The sequence below is a fragment of the Mustela erminea genome, chromosome 12, assembly GCF_009829155.1.
Source record: "Mustela erminea isolate mMusErm1 chromosome 12, mMusErm1.Pri, whole genome shotgun sequence".
Lineage (NCBI taxonomy): Eukaryota > Metazoa > Chordata > Mammalia > Carnivora > Mustelidae > Mustela > Mustela erminea.
In genome coordinates, this window is record NC_045625.1 from 24,500,940 (window position 1) to 24,521,136 (window position 20,197).

At 43.9% G+C, this 20,197-nt stretch overlaps 1 long non-coding RNA gene across 1 annotated transcript in view; it reads right to left on the reverse strand.

Annotated features, from left to right (window-relative positions):
• The window catches only part of LOC116570205, a 66,183-nt gene that overhangs the window by 35,219 nt on the left and 10,767 nt on the right, over window positions 1–20,197 (reverse strand). The window contains exon 2 of the long non-coding RNA XR_004277322.1: window positions 16,659–16,848. This is a non-coding gene — a long non-coding RNA (uncharacterized LOC116570205). The remainder of the gene's footprint in view (window positions 1–16,658; window positions 16,849–20,197) is intronic.

The window sequence follows — 20,197 nt, forward strand, 5'->3', positions numbered from 1 at the left end:
AGTTGTGACTGGAAGCTTTCTTAAAGGTGACAGCACTTGTGATAATCCTTGGAAGTTGGTCTGGGTTGGGCAAATGCTACTACAGACTGTTGGGAACAAAAACATAGGGACTCTCTCTCAAGATGTAACTGACTGCTGAACAGAAATTAAATTTGAGAGGACGTGTTCCTCCTCTCCTCAGAGACCCTTAGCTCTGAGACCCTGAGGAATTCAAATCACTTCCCACTTAGCCTGTGGTCCTCAGCTTCCTTCATTGCTGTAGCACGCGCCTTCACCACCCTTGCAAGCTTGTTATGAAGATCAAAGGATAATGCAAATGAATGAAGTTCCAGAAAGCATGGACTGCTACTCTGAGAAGCTAGTCTTGCTGACATCATTATTGCTTAGTGAATGCCACTGGTCAGGAAGGGAGACCTCATGTTGGCACCAGCCCTTTACGCCAGCACCTAGAGAAGGTAAAACCATCACTGGTAACCTTTCATTTGGCCCAAGAAAATTTAAATGCTTAGTGCGTCTTGACCCAAAACCATGACACATTTTACAGTATGTTTCTAAGTAGCAATTTTCCATGAAAAAGAACAATGTCCCATGGCTTGAGGGGTTTTTAGCAAGACTTACTTATTTTTTCCCCCTCAAAGAATTTCTAAAGATTTCTGGAAACACCAAATCACCCTTGAATCCTTTAATTTCCTACCAATTACCCACAAAAGTACTTCTCACTAATATAATAGAGTCTAACATTCTGAAGTACATCAAGCATTCATTTGGATAAACTGTAGGACCTAGACATAGCAGGGAAGGTGAAGGAAAAGGGAAGTCACAGGCTCCCCCATCTCATCCTCATGTAGGGCTTCCCACCTAAAGTGACGTTCTGAGGGAAAGGTTTTTTTTTGTTTGTTTGTTTTTTTTACAAAAGAGGCAAATTTCTCATGGATAAAGAAAACCAGAGTCTGTGCTGGGGGTGGAAAGTTCTTGGCTGTGTCTGTAACAAACACCTGTGGAGCACATACGCTACCCACCATATCACCACCCTTGAGAAGACCCTGTGGCCCATTCACACTAAATAAGGTTCCTTCATTCTAGGAGTTTCCAGAGTTTCTCAGGTTACTGAAAAGCAAGCCACTGACTAATTATCTCTGCTTGAAAGAACTTTAGCTATGGGAACTGCCTGTTCAATTTCATTTTCAATCAACAAAAGTGTGACTTCATTACTTCAATGTCAGTTCAATAAGATTAGTCTGCCACTTTGTGCCAGACTCATTTTCCTAGGCCTGGAGTTAGGTGGCCTCTGCTTCATGCTACTTACAACCCAGGGTATTAAACTGATTGTGGGTCAAGTGCAAGATGTGATCATTAAGAATCCTTTCTCTTTGCAAATGTCAGACTGCCTGAACACTGCAGTCTCCTATTTGTTTGTTGTTTGTTTGTTTTTGAAACTCGTGGTTAGTCTTCTGCCAACCCAGAATGACATGAAGAACTGAGAATGAATCAGGTTAACGTGACCCCTGTAGACAGAGAAGATGGACATTTAGAACTCCCCAAATCTGCACAGAAGTCAGGATGTTCTTTCTGTTCAGCTGCGTATAGTGGTCAGATTAACCTAAACCCATCAGAAATCTAACTGTCCTAAGCTAGCTCAGAAAAGGTTTCAGGTTGCAACATAGGGGAAGCAGGGCTAAGAATAATACTATGATTTAAAAAAAAAAAAAGTTGGTGAAAGAGGAGGGGAAAAAAAAACCTCTAGGCAAGGACTGGGCAAAGTCTCACAAACCAGTATGAAGGATACACAGGGGAATCCTTCTCAAGGTTGAATTGGTGACTGGACCAATTTGCCCTCCCTTAAAAACACTGGCATTGATTAGCGAGTGTGACTTTATGGGTTATTTGCAGCTTTAGTTTTCATTCCAAGAAACTGGCAGCGTCTCTCACCACTGATCTCCCCAAATTGATGGATGGTAGCAATTATATAGAGTTATTTATGTAATGTGTTGTAATAGCAGTGCAAGTTGGCTGTCACTTTGACCCAGGCACCCCCTCACCCAATTATAAAGAAACCCCACCACAGAGCTGCCTTCAACCAGGGGCTAGGGAAAGAAAAAAACAAAACAAAACTCTTCATCCCACTTCTTAAGGAAACCTCTTAGGAAGTTTGAAGGCCTTAGAGAAAACCATGCCTTTTTAGTAGAAAAACTGAGCAGTATTGCTTAATATTAACTTGTCTTTATGATTTATCAGTCCATCGGGCATTTATTCCTGCCTATTCTTGGAACAAACAAAGATTATTAATTTAAAGATTAAATTCTATTTTTTCACTAAGGGGATGCTTAATGACTGTGTATTATGTGCAAAGTAGTGGTCTTGTTTCTAGCGAGATGCAAAGGTGAGCCATCGCTCCTGTGCTCAGAAGCAGGTGACTGGCAGCTTTATGATGAGAATAAGGATAATAACCACCATAACCACAGCTCTCATTTATTGAGCACCTGCTGTGTACCAAGCACTGCACGAAGTACTTTGATACACAGTCCCTTACAACTCATGGATGAGAATGCCTTCTCTCCTGCCCTCTGGCCTTTAGTCATTGCCTTGTCTACTCCCCCATGATCACGGGTTATACTCCCACCTCAGGGTCTTGCCCTGTTTCCTCTACCTGGACTCTTCTTTGCCCGGATACCCATGACTCATTCCCTCACCTTGTTCAGGTTTCTGCTCAAATAACCCTTTATCTGGCAGGCCTGTCCTGACCACTCTGGGTAGACTAGCGGCACGTTCACCCCCACGGACCTCACTCCACTTGTTTGCCTTTGGAGCACTTGACACTCCTGACAAATTATACAGCCACTTGAAACTGCCTGGAAATGAGACAGTTGCGATAGCTGCACAAAACCATGATGTACTAAAAACCCAGAGTGAACTTTATAGTACGTGAACTACGCCTCAATACAGCTATTCAGTAAACAAACAGTATGAAAATAATTTATTGTCTCTTTCTCCCCCTCTAGGAGGCAAGCTGGACTTTGTTCCCTTTTCAGGTGTGTTCTTGGGGCCTAAAGAAGCACCGAACACAGAGGATTTGGTAAATATTTGCTGAATGAAGGAACATATGAGAAGCAACATTAAAAACTAAAAAAAAAAAAAAAAAACACTGATCAGCCACAGGATGTTGATGTTTTTGATTCTGTCGATAATTATCAGTTTTTCCTAGAAGTCAAATAGAATAACTTCTGGCACAGGTTGTCTGCTTCTCAAAGAATCCATGGGAATCCTTATTCTTTCCTTTCCTTTCCTTTTCTTTTCTTTCTTTTTTTTTTTCTAGTCAATTGCAATGTCATCAAACTGAGAAATTTAAAAAAAAAAACAAAACCTTAACTGATAGGCATTTCTAGATTCACATACACTAGCTCTACCAATTACAGTTTACGACCTAAGTGAAATAACTCATTCTTTCAAATCTCTGTTTCCACATCTATAATATAGGGGATCATAATATACTACTGAGTTCTTATGAGATTATACAACAGAATACACATGGAATATTCTAGCAGCATCTAAACATATACTAAGTGGCCAAGAAATGTTTTCATATCTGCCAAAACACCAGACCTTGCGGATACTCAAATTCCATCTGCAGGTACAACAAAATAAACCCCACCTCTCAAGATGTGTGAACCCAGATTTCAGAGCAACAAGAAAATGCCATGACTGCCCTTCCACTGGAGGTCTAATTACATCCCCACCTCACTTCCCATCTTCATGAATGCAGACTTCTTTACTTCCACACCATGGGACTTGCTCAGCACAGCAGAGTAGAGAGAATGCTGGCTTTCCTTCCTCTCAGACAGATAGATGTAGGTTTGAACCTGAGATCCACCTAGCTATAACCTTGAGTAAGGAACTTGAATACTATGATCTTCAGTTTCTTTACCCATTTAATAGGAATCACATCTCTCTCTCTTTCTCTCTCCTTCTCTCTCTTTCTTGATGAGTAAAAGCAGAATGAAATAGGCAGGCAAACACAGTTTGTCTTTTCTAATAATATAGGTGCCTTCTATTCCCTGTCCCTTTCACTGGGTTCATCTTTAAGGACTATACAGAAATACTTTCTCTCATTTACTATTCAGTCATCCAATACTGAATGAGTGCCTACCCCTATGCCAGATGCTGGGTTTTGAGGAAACATGGGTTTATGGGACAACCCTTACCCTTGCCAGTGTATAGTCTACAGCTGCCCAGGCAGAAGCACCCTCTACTCTGCCCTTGAGCCACATTCCAAGGGGACAGTAAGACCTGGGGTTAGGAGGAGCAAGCAGCCCTCAAATCCTTCCTCTTCTGTCCTCTCACAGTTCCAGAAATCTAGGAATTTTAATATCTGGAGGGAGGAAGCTTTGGTCCCTCCTCTTGATTACACACATGAATGAAAGCAAACTATCTCTCTAGCTTCTGAGAGTGCCAGGTTCTTTAAAAAGATGGAATCCAATTCTGGGCCTCAAAGGCCAATGGTACAAGAAGCCTGGCTGCCCTTAGACAGGACCCCAATCTCAGGCAGCATTAAAGGAACGCCAGATGAATCATCCACACTTGGAAATAGTATCCACCTATTACTAACCTGATAAAAAAATAAATAAAAATATATATTTTTTTAAATGGATGTATCATTTCAGTGAATTTTCTCTGCAAGACTGAGGTTTTCATTCCCAAAGGGCACTTTTTCCTTATTCTGTAGACCAATAGCCTCATTGGAAACAAAGGCATTAATCCTCACAGGTAAAAAGATGATTTAAAGCTTTGAGTAGAATGCCAATCAACTTGACTTCTAGCCTCTCTCTGTAAAAAGCCCTGTGTACGTATCAGAGCACTTTCATTGCTTGCCCCTAGGCACAGTTTGGTGGAAGAACACCTCCATCCTTCCAGTAGATGCAGCCTATACAACCCTTGGGAAAGAAACGGAGTTCAGGGGCGCCTGGGTGGCTCAGTGGGTTAAGCCGCTGCCTTCGGCTCGGGTCATGATCTCAGGATCCTGGGATCGAGTCCCGCATCGGGATCTCTGCTCAGCAGGGAGCTTGCTTCCCTCTCTCTCTCTCTGCCTGCCTCTCTGTCTACTGTGAACTCTCTCTGTCAAATAAATAAATAAAATCTTTAAAAAAAAAAAAAAAAAAAGAAACGGAGTTCACCCTGGTCCTTGACACGAGCTCAGACTTTTTGACCTTGAAAAATGACCTTCCAGGCTGTCAGAAGTCTCCACTGCTTGGTAACACTGTGTCCCTATACACTTACATATTAGATCTGTTCCCAAAGTATGCACCGGGACTGTCTGAATGTAACATTTACCACATGGATCAGTTTCTGTCTTAAAAACATCAGATTGTTTCATATCTAATAAATAATTTTATAACAAATCACTACATGCATAATCTCATTTAATGTCTACAAAAGTCCTGTGAGGCAGGTATAATCCTTTTTCTAGGGGAAAAAACCAAAACTTAATAATTTTGTCTAAGTAGTAAAATCAAGACCCAAATCCTCATCCTTAAATTTCCAATCCAGTATTTTTCATCTGCTCCACAGCTGCCTTACAACATTTTCCTGGATCCCTCTTGGAAATTATATATGTATATAACACACACACACACACAAGGAACATATATAGTAAAGAGATATCTGATTGCTATTCTTTCACGGGCAACAATGAGAAACTGAAACACAGATTAGCCATGAGGAAGCAGAGAACAGAATTCCCTCCCTTTTTCTGCCTAGTGCTTTTGCCCTACTCCTGAAAATTTAAAGTAGTTTTAATGTACTGAACTTTCTTTAGAATGCTCAGTCTCCATCTGAAGAATCAGTATGGATTCTGTTTTCTCCATTTGTAAGGGAACCACTGCAAGAAAGATCCCCTGGCAGGGAAACGATCTGGGGCTCCCCACAACCAGAACCACTCACGAAGGGCAAACTTTCTTGAGGAGTGCCCACAGAACCAGCCAAGTTCCGCTGTGGCTTCAGAGTACATACACACACACTTCTGACTTCGTGGTTTTCGGCAATAGATGAGTTCCGAAGAGTCGCATGAAAGCACACGTCTATCCCTTCACTCAATAAACAGCTGTAACAGATACTCTTTTGGGAGGAATATGTAATTGTCTTTTTCTCCCTTTGTACTGCACATTTCTTCATTCATCATTTTCCCACTATTAACATCTGTTCGCATTCTAAAATATCTTTCTTTACCTATTGGCTCCTGAACTTCTTAGAATGCATGGTTATAAAAGAATAAAACAGAGGATTTTTTAAGTTATCACATTCCTGGATATATACGTAGGAAGCCACTGTTTGTACCCTCTACCCATATTCAGCCCACAGCAAAGCATCCCTCTCAGTGCTCAGAGCAAATGGAGAGCAGAGATCAGATACATCAGAATCTGACCATCTAACCCCAACTGTAAAGTATGTGGAAGAATCTGGAGGAATCTGCTGAAGAATGGACTTCCAAAAGCCCTTATCAGCTGCTTTTCATCCTACTTCCCAACACACCATGGGCAAGGCTTAGGGGCAAGAACCAAGAAAGATAATTTCAAGGAGGAGACGGAAATGCCATGCCCATGGCTACTTCAATGCCTCCTCTCATTGCTCAGGAGCACGTAACTGAGTGCCCACCACGCACAGCAGCAGTAAGAGGGGGTGGGGATGGCCTACTGTTGATGGTGGCTTCCTTTTCAACTCTATTCCCCTGATCCTACTTTCCTAAAAAGTGAATGTAGCTTTCTCCACTCTTCAACCTGAAACTATTATCACTTAATTTTCCTTAAGTAGTCCAGAACCATGGTGAAAAAAGAAAATCAGTAACTACATTTCTTTTTACTAAAAAATGTAACAAAATTAAATATGTATACACCAGTCTTTATTTAAAACCTTTTCCACAGCATATCTGAAATATGTGAAAGCTTTGCTTGGTCAGTATTTAAAATCAGCTTTCAGGGGTGCCTGGGTGGCTCAGTCAATTGAGTGTCTGACTCTTGGTTTCAGGGCAGGTCATGATCTCAAGGTCATGAGACGGAGCCCTGCATCCATGCTTAGCACGGAGTCTGCTTTGGATTCACACTCTCTCCCTCTCTCTTCCTCTTTAAAATAAATAAATAAATCTTGGTGGGGGGGGCAGCTTTCACTGCCAATGTCAAAATGAGGCAAAATATGGAAACAGCATCAGCCAGCAACATATCCTCTCAAAATATGTCTCCTCAAGCGTAGCAAAAAGAACATGAAGTGAAAATCAAAAGACCCAGATTTTCCAGATCACTGTTTCCTCTATGATTTGCTATGGGACATTGGGTAAGGAATTTTCTCTCTCTGGAGCTCAGTTTTTCCATTTCAGAACAAGGAGTTTCAATTCAGAAACTTTCCTTCCTTCCTTCCTTCTTCCCTGCCTCCCTCCCTTCCTTCTTTCTCTTCCTCTTCTGCTTTTCCTTCTCCTTCTCTCTCTCTCTTTCTCTTATTTTTTACTTTCTTTCAAAGAGTAGAAACCCTCACCCAAATGAAAACTCATTCAATTGACCAGCATATTAACCATGAAGGTGAAGCTGGGTTTTTGTAGCTCTCTGCATTGGTCTCCTCTTTGCCTTCAGGAGTGCCTATGGCAGCTAACCAGTAACCCAGATATCCTTAGAGCCCAGTCTGTTAGAAGGAGGAGGAGGAGGAGGAGGAGGAGGAGGAGGAGAAAGAGGAAGAAGAAGAAGAAGAAGATATCGAACCACAGGATGAGAACCCATACTGTACAGTGCGAAGTGTGTGCACTTTGGAATGAGACACACCTCAGTCCAAATCCCTACATGTGTCTGCTTTCACTAGAGCATGAATGAAGAGCCATTTTACAGGAGTTGCTCCTTGAGCCCTCACGTCTTCATCTGTAAAACGGGAATCACAATATCTATTAAATAAGGTTATCCTGAGGATTAATTAGAAGGATTATTAAAGAATGAGTTAAATCCCTAGCATACAGTAGGAGCTCAATAAACAGAACCAATTGTTTTTTTACTGAGAAGACCAAGTGTCCCACCAAAAACCTAGTGTCTTGGTATAATTTTCAATAACATATTGTTTCACTCTTAAAAGGTCCTGGTTTGGACAATAAATTATATGAGTATTTAAACCATCTCCTAAAGTCATCCCTCCAGTTTTGACTCTGGGGTTCTCAAAATATGCAGAAGTCTACTGGTTGAGTCTTCGAATCCCACAAGGAGTCACAGATGACTTTTCATTGTCAAGGCACGAGAATGCGGTTGGAGCCACTAGGGAGGCAGGCAGGAAGCTCACAAACATAGAAGAAACATTTGTTTAATGGTTTTATACTTCACCAGGGGAGAGATTCCCTTGACCCAATAACTAGCAAATTCCACGGCTATACACAAGTGGAGTCAGAGTGGAAAAGAGCCAGGAAAGCCAGCATTTGCTCATGTTAAGAGGGTATGTGTTTGGAGTAAGCAATCTCTCATGCATTTCATGTCTCCTGCAATCCTGGTGTTTCCCCTCCTTGTTGAACATAGGCAGGGTAATTCACTCACGTGGCTAGGAAATGAAACACTTGAAACCCAGAACTGGGCATGAGAGAACACTGATCTTAAGAGTGTATGCTGATACAAAGAAATGTGTTCAACTGAGTAGGTATTGTGTGTGTTTGTATGTGCCTTGTGGTTATAATTAAGCAAATCCATTATAAGCGAACACACATTTGTGGACTTCTTTTAGTGTTAGTGATTACATTCCCAAACCATTGCCTTATTCGTAGACTTGACTAGTCTCTTCACTAAAAACTAAGCACTTCATAATTGTTTTAAACTTCTGAACATCAGTCTTGAGAACAAGAGAGTAAATAAGAGCATCACTTATCACTTTGGTAGGCTCAACAAATGACATTTTGGAGTGTTAGCAGCCCTTAATAGAGACTCTCCTGCTATTAGTTAAGCAAAAAGGCATCAGGGTGAGGAAGGCAATCAGTCACCCATCTCTACCGTAACTAATCGTTATCTGGATTGGCCTCAGCTGACGTGGCGCACATTCCACTCCAGCACCTTCTGAGAGCGCTGGTGGTGACCATGCCATTTCAGGGCTGGATCTATGCTCCAAGCTGGGCTGCCATTAGCACCGATTAAGATTGCTTTTTAAGGAATGGACATCTTGGAAACTGGGACCTTCAGTCTTCTAAGCCTTATGATGCCATTTACATTAAAAAAAAAAAAACTAGAGATAAAACTGAGGCAGAGCAGGACTGTTCTGCTTCATGGAAGAGAGAGGGATGAACATGTGGAAGTAGGGGAATGGAGCGGGTATTGAGATGGAGAAAACTGGGATGAGCAAGGCTGGGGAAAAGGGAAAGAGAAAACCCAGGACCCTAGCATATGGCCATGTCCCAGAAGCAATTTTGAGGAATGAAAATATTTCAGGAGAATGTTGTAAATTGTTTGCTCCGAGATGTGCAAAGCCATCTCCCTCCTGCGTCTCCCCTTAGTAATCCTGAGTAAAGAGGTGCTGGAAGCCTTCTTCACATTGGCAAGGGAGAAACCAGTGAGAGGAATAGAGAAGCAGAGTAAGAAGATGAAAAACGGTGCCCATCTGGCTTACACATGCGGGGCTTCATCTCCTAACAAAGCCTGTTACACAAAACAGGTGTTCAACGAGCATTTGTCAAACAAATGAAATAAGTCCTGAGGAAAAGCTCCAAAGGAAGGCTTTGGTTCCAACCACCACAGAGGACTGACAAGGCTAGGCAGAGAAATTAAGAGGCCTTTTCCTTATTGGTTTGCAAAAGCAAATCCTGACCTGCTCACCTCGATGCTAACATAGCACATAAGTGTTTGCCCAGAAAGAGCAGCCTCATAGGGCCAAAGAGCTCTTCATGAGACATTGGCTTAGCTTTGGGTGTTTGGCTATTGTCACTGTTTTGGAAAGTTTTAGCAGAGACAATAAAGAGGGCATTTAACATACAGAGAGAAAACCTCCCACATACCACCCATTCTGATGTGTCCAGCAGTGATCTAAACGCAAGGAGAGCAAAGGACATCCGTGTGACGCCCAGCTGGTTGAGTGAAATTTTGCCCTGAGTTCCATCTGTTCTAAGCCAAAGTGACAGACACAGTCTGGGGGTCCCACTTACAGTTCAGACTTGCACAGCTCAGCTGCTTCCTCCCTCAGTTCTTCTCTTTTACTTGGAAGCTATATATAGTTCTAGACCATGACTTCAGGAACAACGGTCCTGGACTAACACTGATCATAGTGAGACCTAAGGAAGAAGCAGGTGCATGCACTTTCTTATGCTAGTGCTCTTGCGGTGCGGTGGATAGCCTTTGTTTTTATCTGCCCAGCATAATTCCTGTCTTTGGCAGAGCTCTCCTCGTCATTCAGTGTCTCCCCATTATATAGTGTCCACATCTGCCAGCGTCCCCTTCCTGATCACAGGGTTGGTCATGTGACTCCAGATCAGCCTGTCTCAGAGCTCTGTGCCTTTAGCAATGGTGATTGGTCCAGGTGCACTCCTCTCATCCAAGCAAGGCCCATCAAAGTCTCGCCTGGAAGGATAAATGGGCATTAGAAGTCAATAAGCTCGAAAACATGTGACTCTGGAGCCCTGGTGACCAAAGCCTGTTCACGGGATCAGACCCATACCCAGAAGGACACTGAGCTAAGGGGAGAGGAGAGGCTGAGCTCTGATGTCACAGCTGGAACCCCTAAATCCAGCCTGAAGGTAGATCAGCCATGGACTTGCCAGATGCATAGAATTTCATTTGTTCATTTATACTTAGGCTAGTGTCAAGTAGGATTTCTACAACCTAAAACGGAAAGTGCTGTGCTCAATGTAAGTGAATATAAGATGTTTATATTCAAGTAACTTCCATGTGGCAAAATGGAATAATCATCGCAATTATTGCTTGAACACCCATTTGGAGTCAGGACCTGTACCAAGAAATGAAGAGGCACCCGAGACCGAGAGAGATTGCTTGACTTGGACAAAAATCATGTAGCTAATGGATGGAGGAGGGGGGATCCTAAACTACTTATCAGAGGGTACTCACTCCACTCTATGCTCCCAAAGGAAGAGCACATACAACAGCTTCCTTACATACAGTCAGCAAATCTTTGGTGCTTGTTTAGTTAAGAAGCTGTCAGTCCTTTGCCGTGAAGCTAAGGCCCACTGCACAGTCCTGTTTGTGCTACACAAGGCTCTAAGCTTCCAAACGAGCTCCTGGGGGAACCGGTCCAGGTGGGAATAGGTGGTAAGGCCTCTGTGCTGGTCTGTGGGGCTGCCTGTGCCACGTGCCAGGTACTCGAGAGGCTTGCTCTGCTATCAGCACTCGCTGGCTGAGAGTGGGGGGTGGGGTGAACACTAACACGGGGAGTTCACCCAGGACCAGCCATTTTCTTGGTCCCCGGTGAGCTCATCCAGCCTTCTCTGAAATGAAGATGCTCAGGAGGGGGGATGGCTCTTAATATACTAGAAACAAGACAACCCCCGTGTTTGACTGACCTGCCCATCCTCCTCCTACTCCCTCTCCTACCTCCCCCACCCCTCAGATGGGGCAGGGGAATAGCAGCCCATGAAATACATTCCAAAGGCCCACTGATGAGTCTTCCCTTTATTTGAATGTCAATTCCCATTCCCAGTTGTGAAAAGTGCATGGCTTCCCCTAATTAAATTCCCATTCCAAGTTTTGGAAAATGCATGAATGGAGTCCTGCACTACCATTCATTGCCTCTGTGACTCTGGTCAAGCTAACCAGGCTCTCCAAGCCTCAGTATGCTCTTCTGAAATTGGGAATGAGGCTGCCTACCCAAAGGCATCCCAAGAATTTAACAAGGGATGTGCTCTCACTCCTCCTGGAGCTTGGCATGGGGCAGACGTTCCATGATGGTAAATATTGTCAGGGCTTCCCAAAAGTGTTCATGGGAACAAACTTAACGCATGCTGGGCCTAGTCTTCAATTGGTGCCTATTAAATAGCCAGGTTCTTTCAAATTGGGCAGGAAGTGAGGGATGGTGATTCCCATTTTCCATATTTGAGAATCCCCACAAACAATCCCTGGCCACAATGGGATAGATGGGGCCGAGCTATATCCTAAGATCATGGCATTCCTGCTCCAGCCTAATAAGCATCTGTGTGAATGACTTTGATGCTAAGGTTAGTGGGGGGCTAAGTGTGGATGCTAGGGAGGAGGAGGAGATAAGAGGTCCCAAACACTAAGGAGGCAGCCTTTTTTTGTGGCACCTCCCATCTGTCAAGACCCGGGACGTAGCCCATGTATCCACCCCTGGTGTGGAGGGGTCACCCAGGCTCTGGACAATCACAGAAGCATTAAGCTCGGGGCAAAGCCTATTCTAGGACATCCCTGCTGTTTCTTGTGTGGGCAAGGAAGACAGGGGTCCTAAGAAGAGGGGTTGCCTCTGTAAATGTTTCTGCCAAGGTGGAAGCATCAGGAGAGTGGTTTTCAATCCTGAGTGTACGCTATGAATCACCTGGGGATCTTGTCAATTACGGATCCCCACAAAGGGGGCCTGGAGGGACCCCTGAGATTCTGTATTTTTAACAAAATCCCAGGCAACATTGAGGCTTCCTGCCCAGACACCACGTTTTGAGAATAGCAAGGCTCTAAGACATAAGAAGTTCATAGTAAATGTTTGCTAATTAATTAGTAATACATACATTGATGACTAAACATACAAGTGAATAACACAGGGGGAAGTAGATTATAATGGAAGGTCTATTATTCCAGCTAGATGGGGGTTAAAGTCCATACCTTCCAGACTTCCAGACTTGACATTTAACCCCCAGCCCCTGTATATTCCTTTGACTCTTTTTCCTTTGTTATTTCCTTCTCTCCTCAGTGACAGGGCAGTAGAAAGAGCAAAATCACTCTCTCTCTCATAATCCCTGAGTCTCCCTGGCCAAACCCACACAATGGGAACAATACCATTTATCCTACAGTTGTTGCAAGGACTAAACACCTCAGGAGAGGAGCTCAAGAAATGGTGGCTACTGACTATGACGTAATTAATTCACTGAGGAGGTGACAGATTTCTCTCCTGTACGTAGAGGGAACAGGGGAGACTATTACTTGTATGTATGTGCTGGCGAGGTCCCGAAGCCTTTGCTGTCCATTGTGTTATGCTAATTTCACATATAGGGAAAATGAGCCTTAGAAAGATTCAGTGACTCTTATCCAAGGTCACAGAGCTGAGTAAGTGGTAGGGAGCAGTTGTATCCGACCCCAAAGCCGCATTCTTTCGCCACCATCCTGCCTCTCCCCTGTGCCCCAGTGTGGGCAGCCTGCCCCATCTGAACACAGGGCTCCACAGTCAAAGGCTGTGGGGATTAGCTGTCAAGGCTCCAATTCGACCCAAGTCCGGACTCATTCCTTGGCTGGGAAGCAGACAGCCTGTTTACATGACACAGGTCTGGGATGGCAAAGTCCTCAGCGCCTGTTTGTCTGCTTTTGCCTTCTCCTCTCACTCAGACCCTCCGTGAGTCAGTTTTGGTCAAATGCAAGGACAGTCTGTGCTGAGCGTGCTCCAACTTATGGGGAAGGTGTATGAAGCCCTGAAGGTCACTGGGTGAAAGTGTCAAAGTGGACAGACAGATGGCCTCTCACATCTTTGTGGGAGGGAGCTGTTTGCCAAGCAAAGGGTTCAAGGACATCCTCTCTCCGAGTCCCAAACAGGCCTGATTCACTGCCCCCGCTTTCCAACCACAGATGTTTTCTTGCTCACAGCCAGGTTCCAAATGGGGCAGGATCTGCCAGAATGAGCTCTCCAAGAGACAGAGAGGAAAGAAATGGGAATCTGACACGTTGTTTCCACCTCTATAAACCTGGCCTCCCTGTCCAGACCCCAATCCCGCCTCAGTCTTCCCCTCCTGCGGCAGCAACAACTAATTTAACTGTTCCCCAGAGGTTCCCGCACCCCCCCCCCGCTATAGCATGGAACTACCCAGGGACATGGCTGCCATGTCAGCCATCCCACTTCCAAGCACCCCTGGCTTCTTGGGGGGGCCATGCGACTGCTGCTGACCAACCAGCGGAAGTGATGTGTGTCTCCCTCCTGGGCCAAGGCATGCCTCCCCCGCCCTCTCTTTTTTCATCCCAGAGAGAAAGAAGTCACAGGTGGAAGGAGCTTATGTCGCTGACTCACCACGTGGAAGGCTTCCTGCCGACCAGGAACACCCACATAGACAGTTTGGTGAGTGAGGAATAAAGCTTTATTATTTTGAAGCCACTGAAACTTTCAGATTTGTTTACTAGAGCAAGTAACATGAACTGTGAGTACACCCCAGGGCTGGGATAGCCACCGAGACTCTGATTGGATCCTTGGTATGGTGTGCAGCATAGGGCGCTCAGAACTTCATCCCTGGGATCTCACAGAACCCTCATACAACTCTGTCAGCTAATTGCCAGCCCCATCTGCCACCACAGAAACCTCAGCTCTGGGATAGTAAATCATTTGTTCCAGACCATACGGCAAGAAGCGGCAGCTAGGGTTCAAACAAATTTCTGTCTGACCACACATGCAAGAAGCCTTCTCTTTAGCCACTTCTGGACAGTGCAATCCCGAGGTCCTGAAGAAAGCGCATCTTTCTACAGTCAGCCCTGGGCAAGAGTGCATGATCTGAGCTCCTTTATTGGTTTATAGGGCTCCTCTCATGCAGGTCCCTGCCTGGAATCTGGGGAAGATGAGGACCTGGGGAAGATGCGGACGGGGAAGAAGAGTGGAAGCTGGTTCCTCATTGCTCTAATCTGGCCAGCCAAGGGACAAAGACAGCCCTTGAGGGACCGATAAACCTTTCCTAAACCCTCTCCTAGATCTGGCACAGACCCCAAAAGAGGAACAGCAAGTCTGGATGAAGTCCCTTTGGAGTGAAATGTAGTTGTTTAAACTGAGTCTAAAACTTGAGGGGTGCTCGGTTGTGGCTCAGTGGGTTAAGGGTCTCCCTTCAGCTCAGGTCATGATCAAGGGTCCTGGGACTGAGCCCTGCTCAGTGAGGAGCCTGCTTCTTCCTCTCCCTCTGTTGCTCTCCTTGTTTGGGCTCTCTGTCAAATAAATAAATAATATCTTTTTAAAAATTAAACTTGCTGTCGGCACATCATAGTGAAATAGAATTTCGGTAAATTTCCCAATTGAAGTGACTCAAAACTATTTAAATGTGCAAAGGCGGCTAAATTGTAAGGTATGAACTATGCTGTACTGAGTTTGATGCAGGCTCACCAAGGACAACGCCGGGGGTGCTTATGACACCGCAGTAACATGGTACTCGAATGCAGAAAATATGGACATTGGAGTAAGAAGCTGGAGGTCCTGGTTTCCTCATTTCTGAAGACGGGATGAGGGCAGGGAAGTTGCAATCCTTTCCTCCTTCTTATGTTGGCATATTTCCCTGTCTTTTTCATCTTTGTGCTCAGCATCAGTACACTAGTTCAAGTGTAGCAGGAGAGGGAAGAGAGTGGTTTCAGGACCTTCTGCTCCTGCTCTGCTCTCACTGTGCCCGGGGAGAGAGCTCTCCAGCTTAACCCTCCTAGAGCTCCCCAGCCTCCTCAGGATAAAATCCAAGCTCTTCAGACTGCCATTCCAAGTGCTGCATGATCTAACTCTGACCTTCATTCCCACCGTACATACCTTCATCCACTCCTTCATCCTACACTTGGTCCCCATGGCAGGTTTCACATTTCCCTGCGCACCTTCCTGCTACTCTATCCTTTCAACGTCCCTGAAATGCTCTTCCCTATCTTAATTGTTAGAAGTTCAAACCTTACCCATCTTTCAAGGCTGATGTCAATATAATCACTTGTAGAAATCCTGTCCTGATGCCCACAAGTAGGACCTCCACTCCTGCCTTCTAAGCTCGGACAACACACTTCTTAGGGATTGACACCTTTGGTATTCATTGACTCATTATTTGACCCCATTTTTTAATCTCCCCTCCTAGCTCCGTGGAGAAAGAACTCCACCTGCTTCATCAACGTATTTTCCAGCACTTAGAGGTATAACTAGTACAAAGTTGGTATTTGGCAAGTTTACTAAGTTAATCCAAAATTTTAAGTCAAGGAAAGACTCAGCGAAGACAGTTGATAGAGAGAATGCAACTAAGCCCTGCTGCAGTAACAAGTGAACTCTGACACTCATGACTTAATACAGCTTCTCACTCTATCCCCAGTCCCTCTGAGGTCAGGCAGCTCCCCAGGGCAGAACTCCACCAGCCACTGAGGCAAGAATCTAATCTCCTTCCCTTATAATTTCTAATCCCTTATAATCTCTGCATCCCAAGTGTTTTGCTTCCAGCTGTGCACACAGGGCTCTAAGATCGTGGAAGTCATTGTAGGACACTTTATGGCCAGGCTGGAATTAGTGTCCATTTCTAATACTTGAAGGATTGTCTATGAAACCTATAGCACTGGCATCACCTGAGGGTTTACTGAAATGCAGAATCACAGCCCCGACTCCAAACCTACTGAACCTGCACATTAACAAGATTTGCCAGGTGATGGGTGTGCACAACATGACATGAAAACACTCACGGACATCATTTGTGCCCAAGTTCCTTCATCAGGAACTCATTCCCGGGCCCAAAGTAACTGAGGAAGCTTGGAAAATGTTTCTATCCTGATGCCTAGAATGGGGAAGTGGGTTTTACTCACCACAGACACAGCCCCAAGCAGCATGTAAGATGAAATGGATCCACTCCTACTTCCAGATGAACCATGTCATGTAGAAACTCTGTACCTCAGTTACCTGCTCTGTCACAGCAGTTGGCAGGTGGAGTGTCTATACCTGACTCAAGTTTCAAGATGGTGGAATCCAGCAGAAGGGCCCGGAATTCCAATATATCTGCAGAGAGACGGAAGCCAGATGAGAAAGCACATTAAAAAGCCTGAAATTTAAAGAACATTTAAATAGTGTACTCTAAAAAAAAGTTGATGTTGAAGTTGAAAAAACATTTAAATAGTATATATACTCTTAAAAAAAAAAAAATAGAGAGAGCTCCTCATTGCTCTCACCAATGGTCATTCAACCAGTGCAAAGGCCATAAGCAGCCACCGTAGCAAGCTGGAATAATCCACTGTTCATTCTCTGTGAAGTTCTGACCTGTTAGACCCAGCTGTTTTCACTATTTCCATTGGTCATTGTTTCTGGTTCTCATTAGTTGAAATTTATTTTAATTATTCTGTGACTCTATTTTTTCCAGAACACAAGGATTTGAGGTTCACATACTTTCATCTTTTATTTATGATTGATTAATTAACCAGCACTGCATAGAGGGATGAGGAGAACAGGAACTTTTCAAAAATTCTTTTCTCATGTAAATGTGTAGACTACTTCACAAGAAAACTCAGGTCCTTTGTAATATTTGTACTTGATGGCGTTTTACTTGGGAAATACTGGTAAGCCAGCTCTGATCTTAAATTTGAAAGCATTTCATTCAAATAAAAAAAGAAAACTTAGTATTTCATAATACGAATTTGCTTCATTTTGCATGCGCCAAACACAGAAAAAAATCAACCTCAAAGCAATCAAAATTTCCCCATCAACAACGAGCATGTAATTTTTATAGCACAATATCCCTTGACCAACTACATTATACTTTTATTTTCAAACCATGGGGAAATAAATAATTTAGAAACTGAATAGGAAAAGAAAATAAATCCTTAAAAAGTATGTATCATGGAAATATTTTCTAGTGCTAAGTATGAACTGACATTCCACATCCACGAGTATGATTCCATATTAGGAGTCAATATCGTGTTGCATAATTCACTCATGAGCTGCAAGGGTGAATAGGTAACATGCATATGTATGCCATCAACCATAGGATAATTTCTGCATTGTCCCAGGGCCACATATCTTTTCCTTTTACTTTTATTTGAGGCTCAACCGCCACTCTTTTTTTTTTTTTTTAAATATTTTATTTATTTTTCAGAGAGAGAGAGGGAGAGAGAGCGAGCACAGGCAGACAGAATGGCAGGCAAAGACAGAGGGAGAAGCAGGCTCCCTGCCGAGCAAGGAGCCCGATGTGGGACTCGATCCCAGGACGCTGGGATCATGACCTGAGCCGAAGGCAGCTGCTCAACCAACTGAGCCACCCAGGCGTCCCTCAACCGCCACTCTTGATGAACCATCCCTCTCAAGGCTTCAACAAATTGTGGACTTCCAAGTCTCTCTCTCCAGAATCCACCTGGCTCTTCAGCTTCACACTTACATAACCAATTTAGTGTAGGACACCTTTATTTCCAGAAGGACCCCGAATTTGCCTGTCCCAAAAGTAGTCCGCCATCTTCTCCTAAAATTTCTTATTCCTTCTTGGATTTTCTAAGCAAGTACTAAATATTTGCTGAATTAAGGGGGGACGTAGAGATTCATTCTTCATTTTCCTCGTTTTTATTTCCTGGAAATTAATATGATCCTTTATATACATTTACATTAGCTCCACCCACTCCTCCTCCCCTCAAATAACCTGAAGTGCCTTAAAAACAGCTGCATGATAAGACAAAGGAAACGGTTAAAGAAATGAGGGGAATGGCAAACTAGCTGGCAACATTGAAAGAAACCAGGGCAAGACTGATTCCCAGCACTGCATAGCAGGGATACAAACCAGGTTCTGAGCTTTCCAAAGGCTAAAAGCAAAGTGGGAAACACTTATCAAGGATGTATGATTCATAGTGTCTGTCAGATTAAAGGAAATGCCAGCTGTTCAAGAAGCATGATTTTATTATATAACAAAAGCAATGCTAGCAAATGTGGTAGGTATATGCTTCCATGCTGTTTGACTTGGGCCTGAGGATACCTCTTCAGTTGCCTGCCTTGTCTATTTAACCATTAGGTAAGTGAAAATGGACTTACGTAATACCTAAATTAACCTTTCCTTGAAGACTGAAAAAGAGTGGAAGTGGGCAAAGAATGACCTAATCTCCGTAGTCTTTTCTACTGCTCCGAGTACCTGATTCCAGTGTCCTCTAGCATCCTTAAGATGAAAGGAGGGTCCAATATAGATTTCCCTGCACTCCAGAAGGAGATTCCTCTGAAACCTTTCCTAAGCCAAAATGAAGTAATAAAGCAAAGAAGCAACTGCCATCAATTTATACGGAAATTTTTTTAACAGTCCCAGACCCTCACAATAACCCCTCTTCAGCTTTTCTGATACCTTAGGACACATCTTGCTCACAGCACACGGAATAATTGGAGATAAAGCACAGACCCTCACAGATGCAGCTCAGAGCTCCAGTGGCTTAATGCTGAGGTGCGTAGTGTACTGAGTGCCCTTCCTGGGGAGGAGAGCGTGGCTTGGGTGCGGGGGGGAGCAGTCCTGCTGCTGGGGGTGTGCGCTATGTAAGGCCCACTGCAATACAAATGCTGAACACTATTTTGGCTTTTCACCTTTTTTTTTGCAAAAGCAAAAATCCTCTTCACATGTATTTCGGTTCATGAAAATGGGGCCTAATATGGATAGATCTTGCAGAAAAGCGAGTAACGTTTACTTTTGAAAAATGAGGGATACTTATGTAAGGTCTACTTTAGTGAATCAAGGTCCTTTGTGATCTGGCTTCAATTTCCTCTTTTGCCAGTAAACTTCATCAAGATTGCCAATACTTACTATTCCTTAGACAGCATGCCCACCCTGCTGGTCCTTGCTGGTGCCGTGTCCCCTACAAGGAACACTTGCACCCCAAATCTCTGTCTCATATTCTTATTTAATAAAACCCAATTTCTTCTGCAAACTTTTCTCTGGGTTCAGAATCAAGAGCTCCCTCCTTTAGACTTCTACACCGGTCGGGAATGTGGACGTGGCTTAGCTGATTGACACCCACCCAAGGCCTTGGAAGGTGCCACTGCCAAGCAGGCTGGGGCTGTGTGATATCACCTGAAAGCTGGAAATTTGGTGGTGGACACATGAGGATTCATTTTACTAAGCTTTTTACTTTTATATGTGTTTGAATTTTTTTGTCATAAGAAGGTAAAATAAAATCTGAAGATACATAACATTTCTAAGGTCAGGGAGGAAGAAGAAACTATGGGGAAAATTCCTCACTGGATCCCCATAATACGTCTCTGAATGAGCCTCTAATATCCCAGTTTGCAGATAAGGAAATTGAGGCTCATTGAGATGAGAAGGCCCTACAGTTGGGGTTTGTAGCCATGTCTGTTTGGCTCCAAGGCCAACATGTTCTCCACTAACACTATG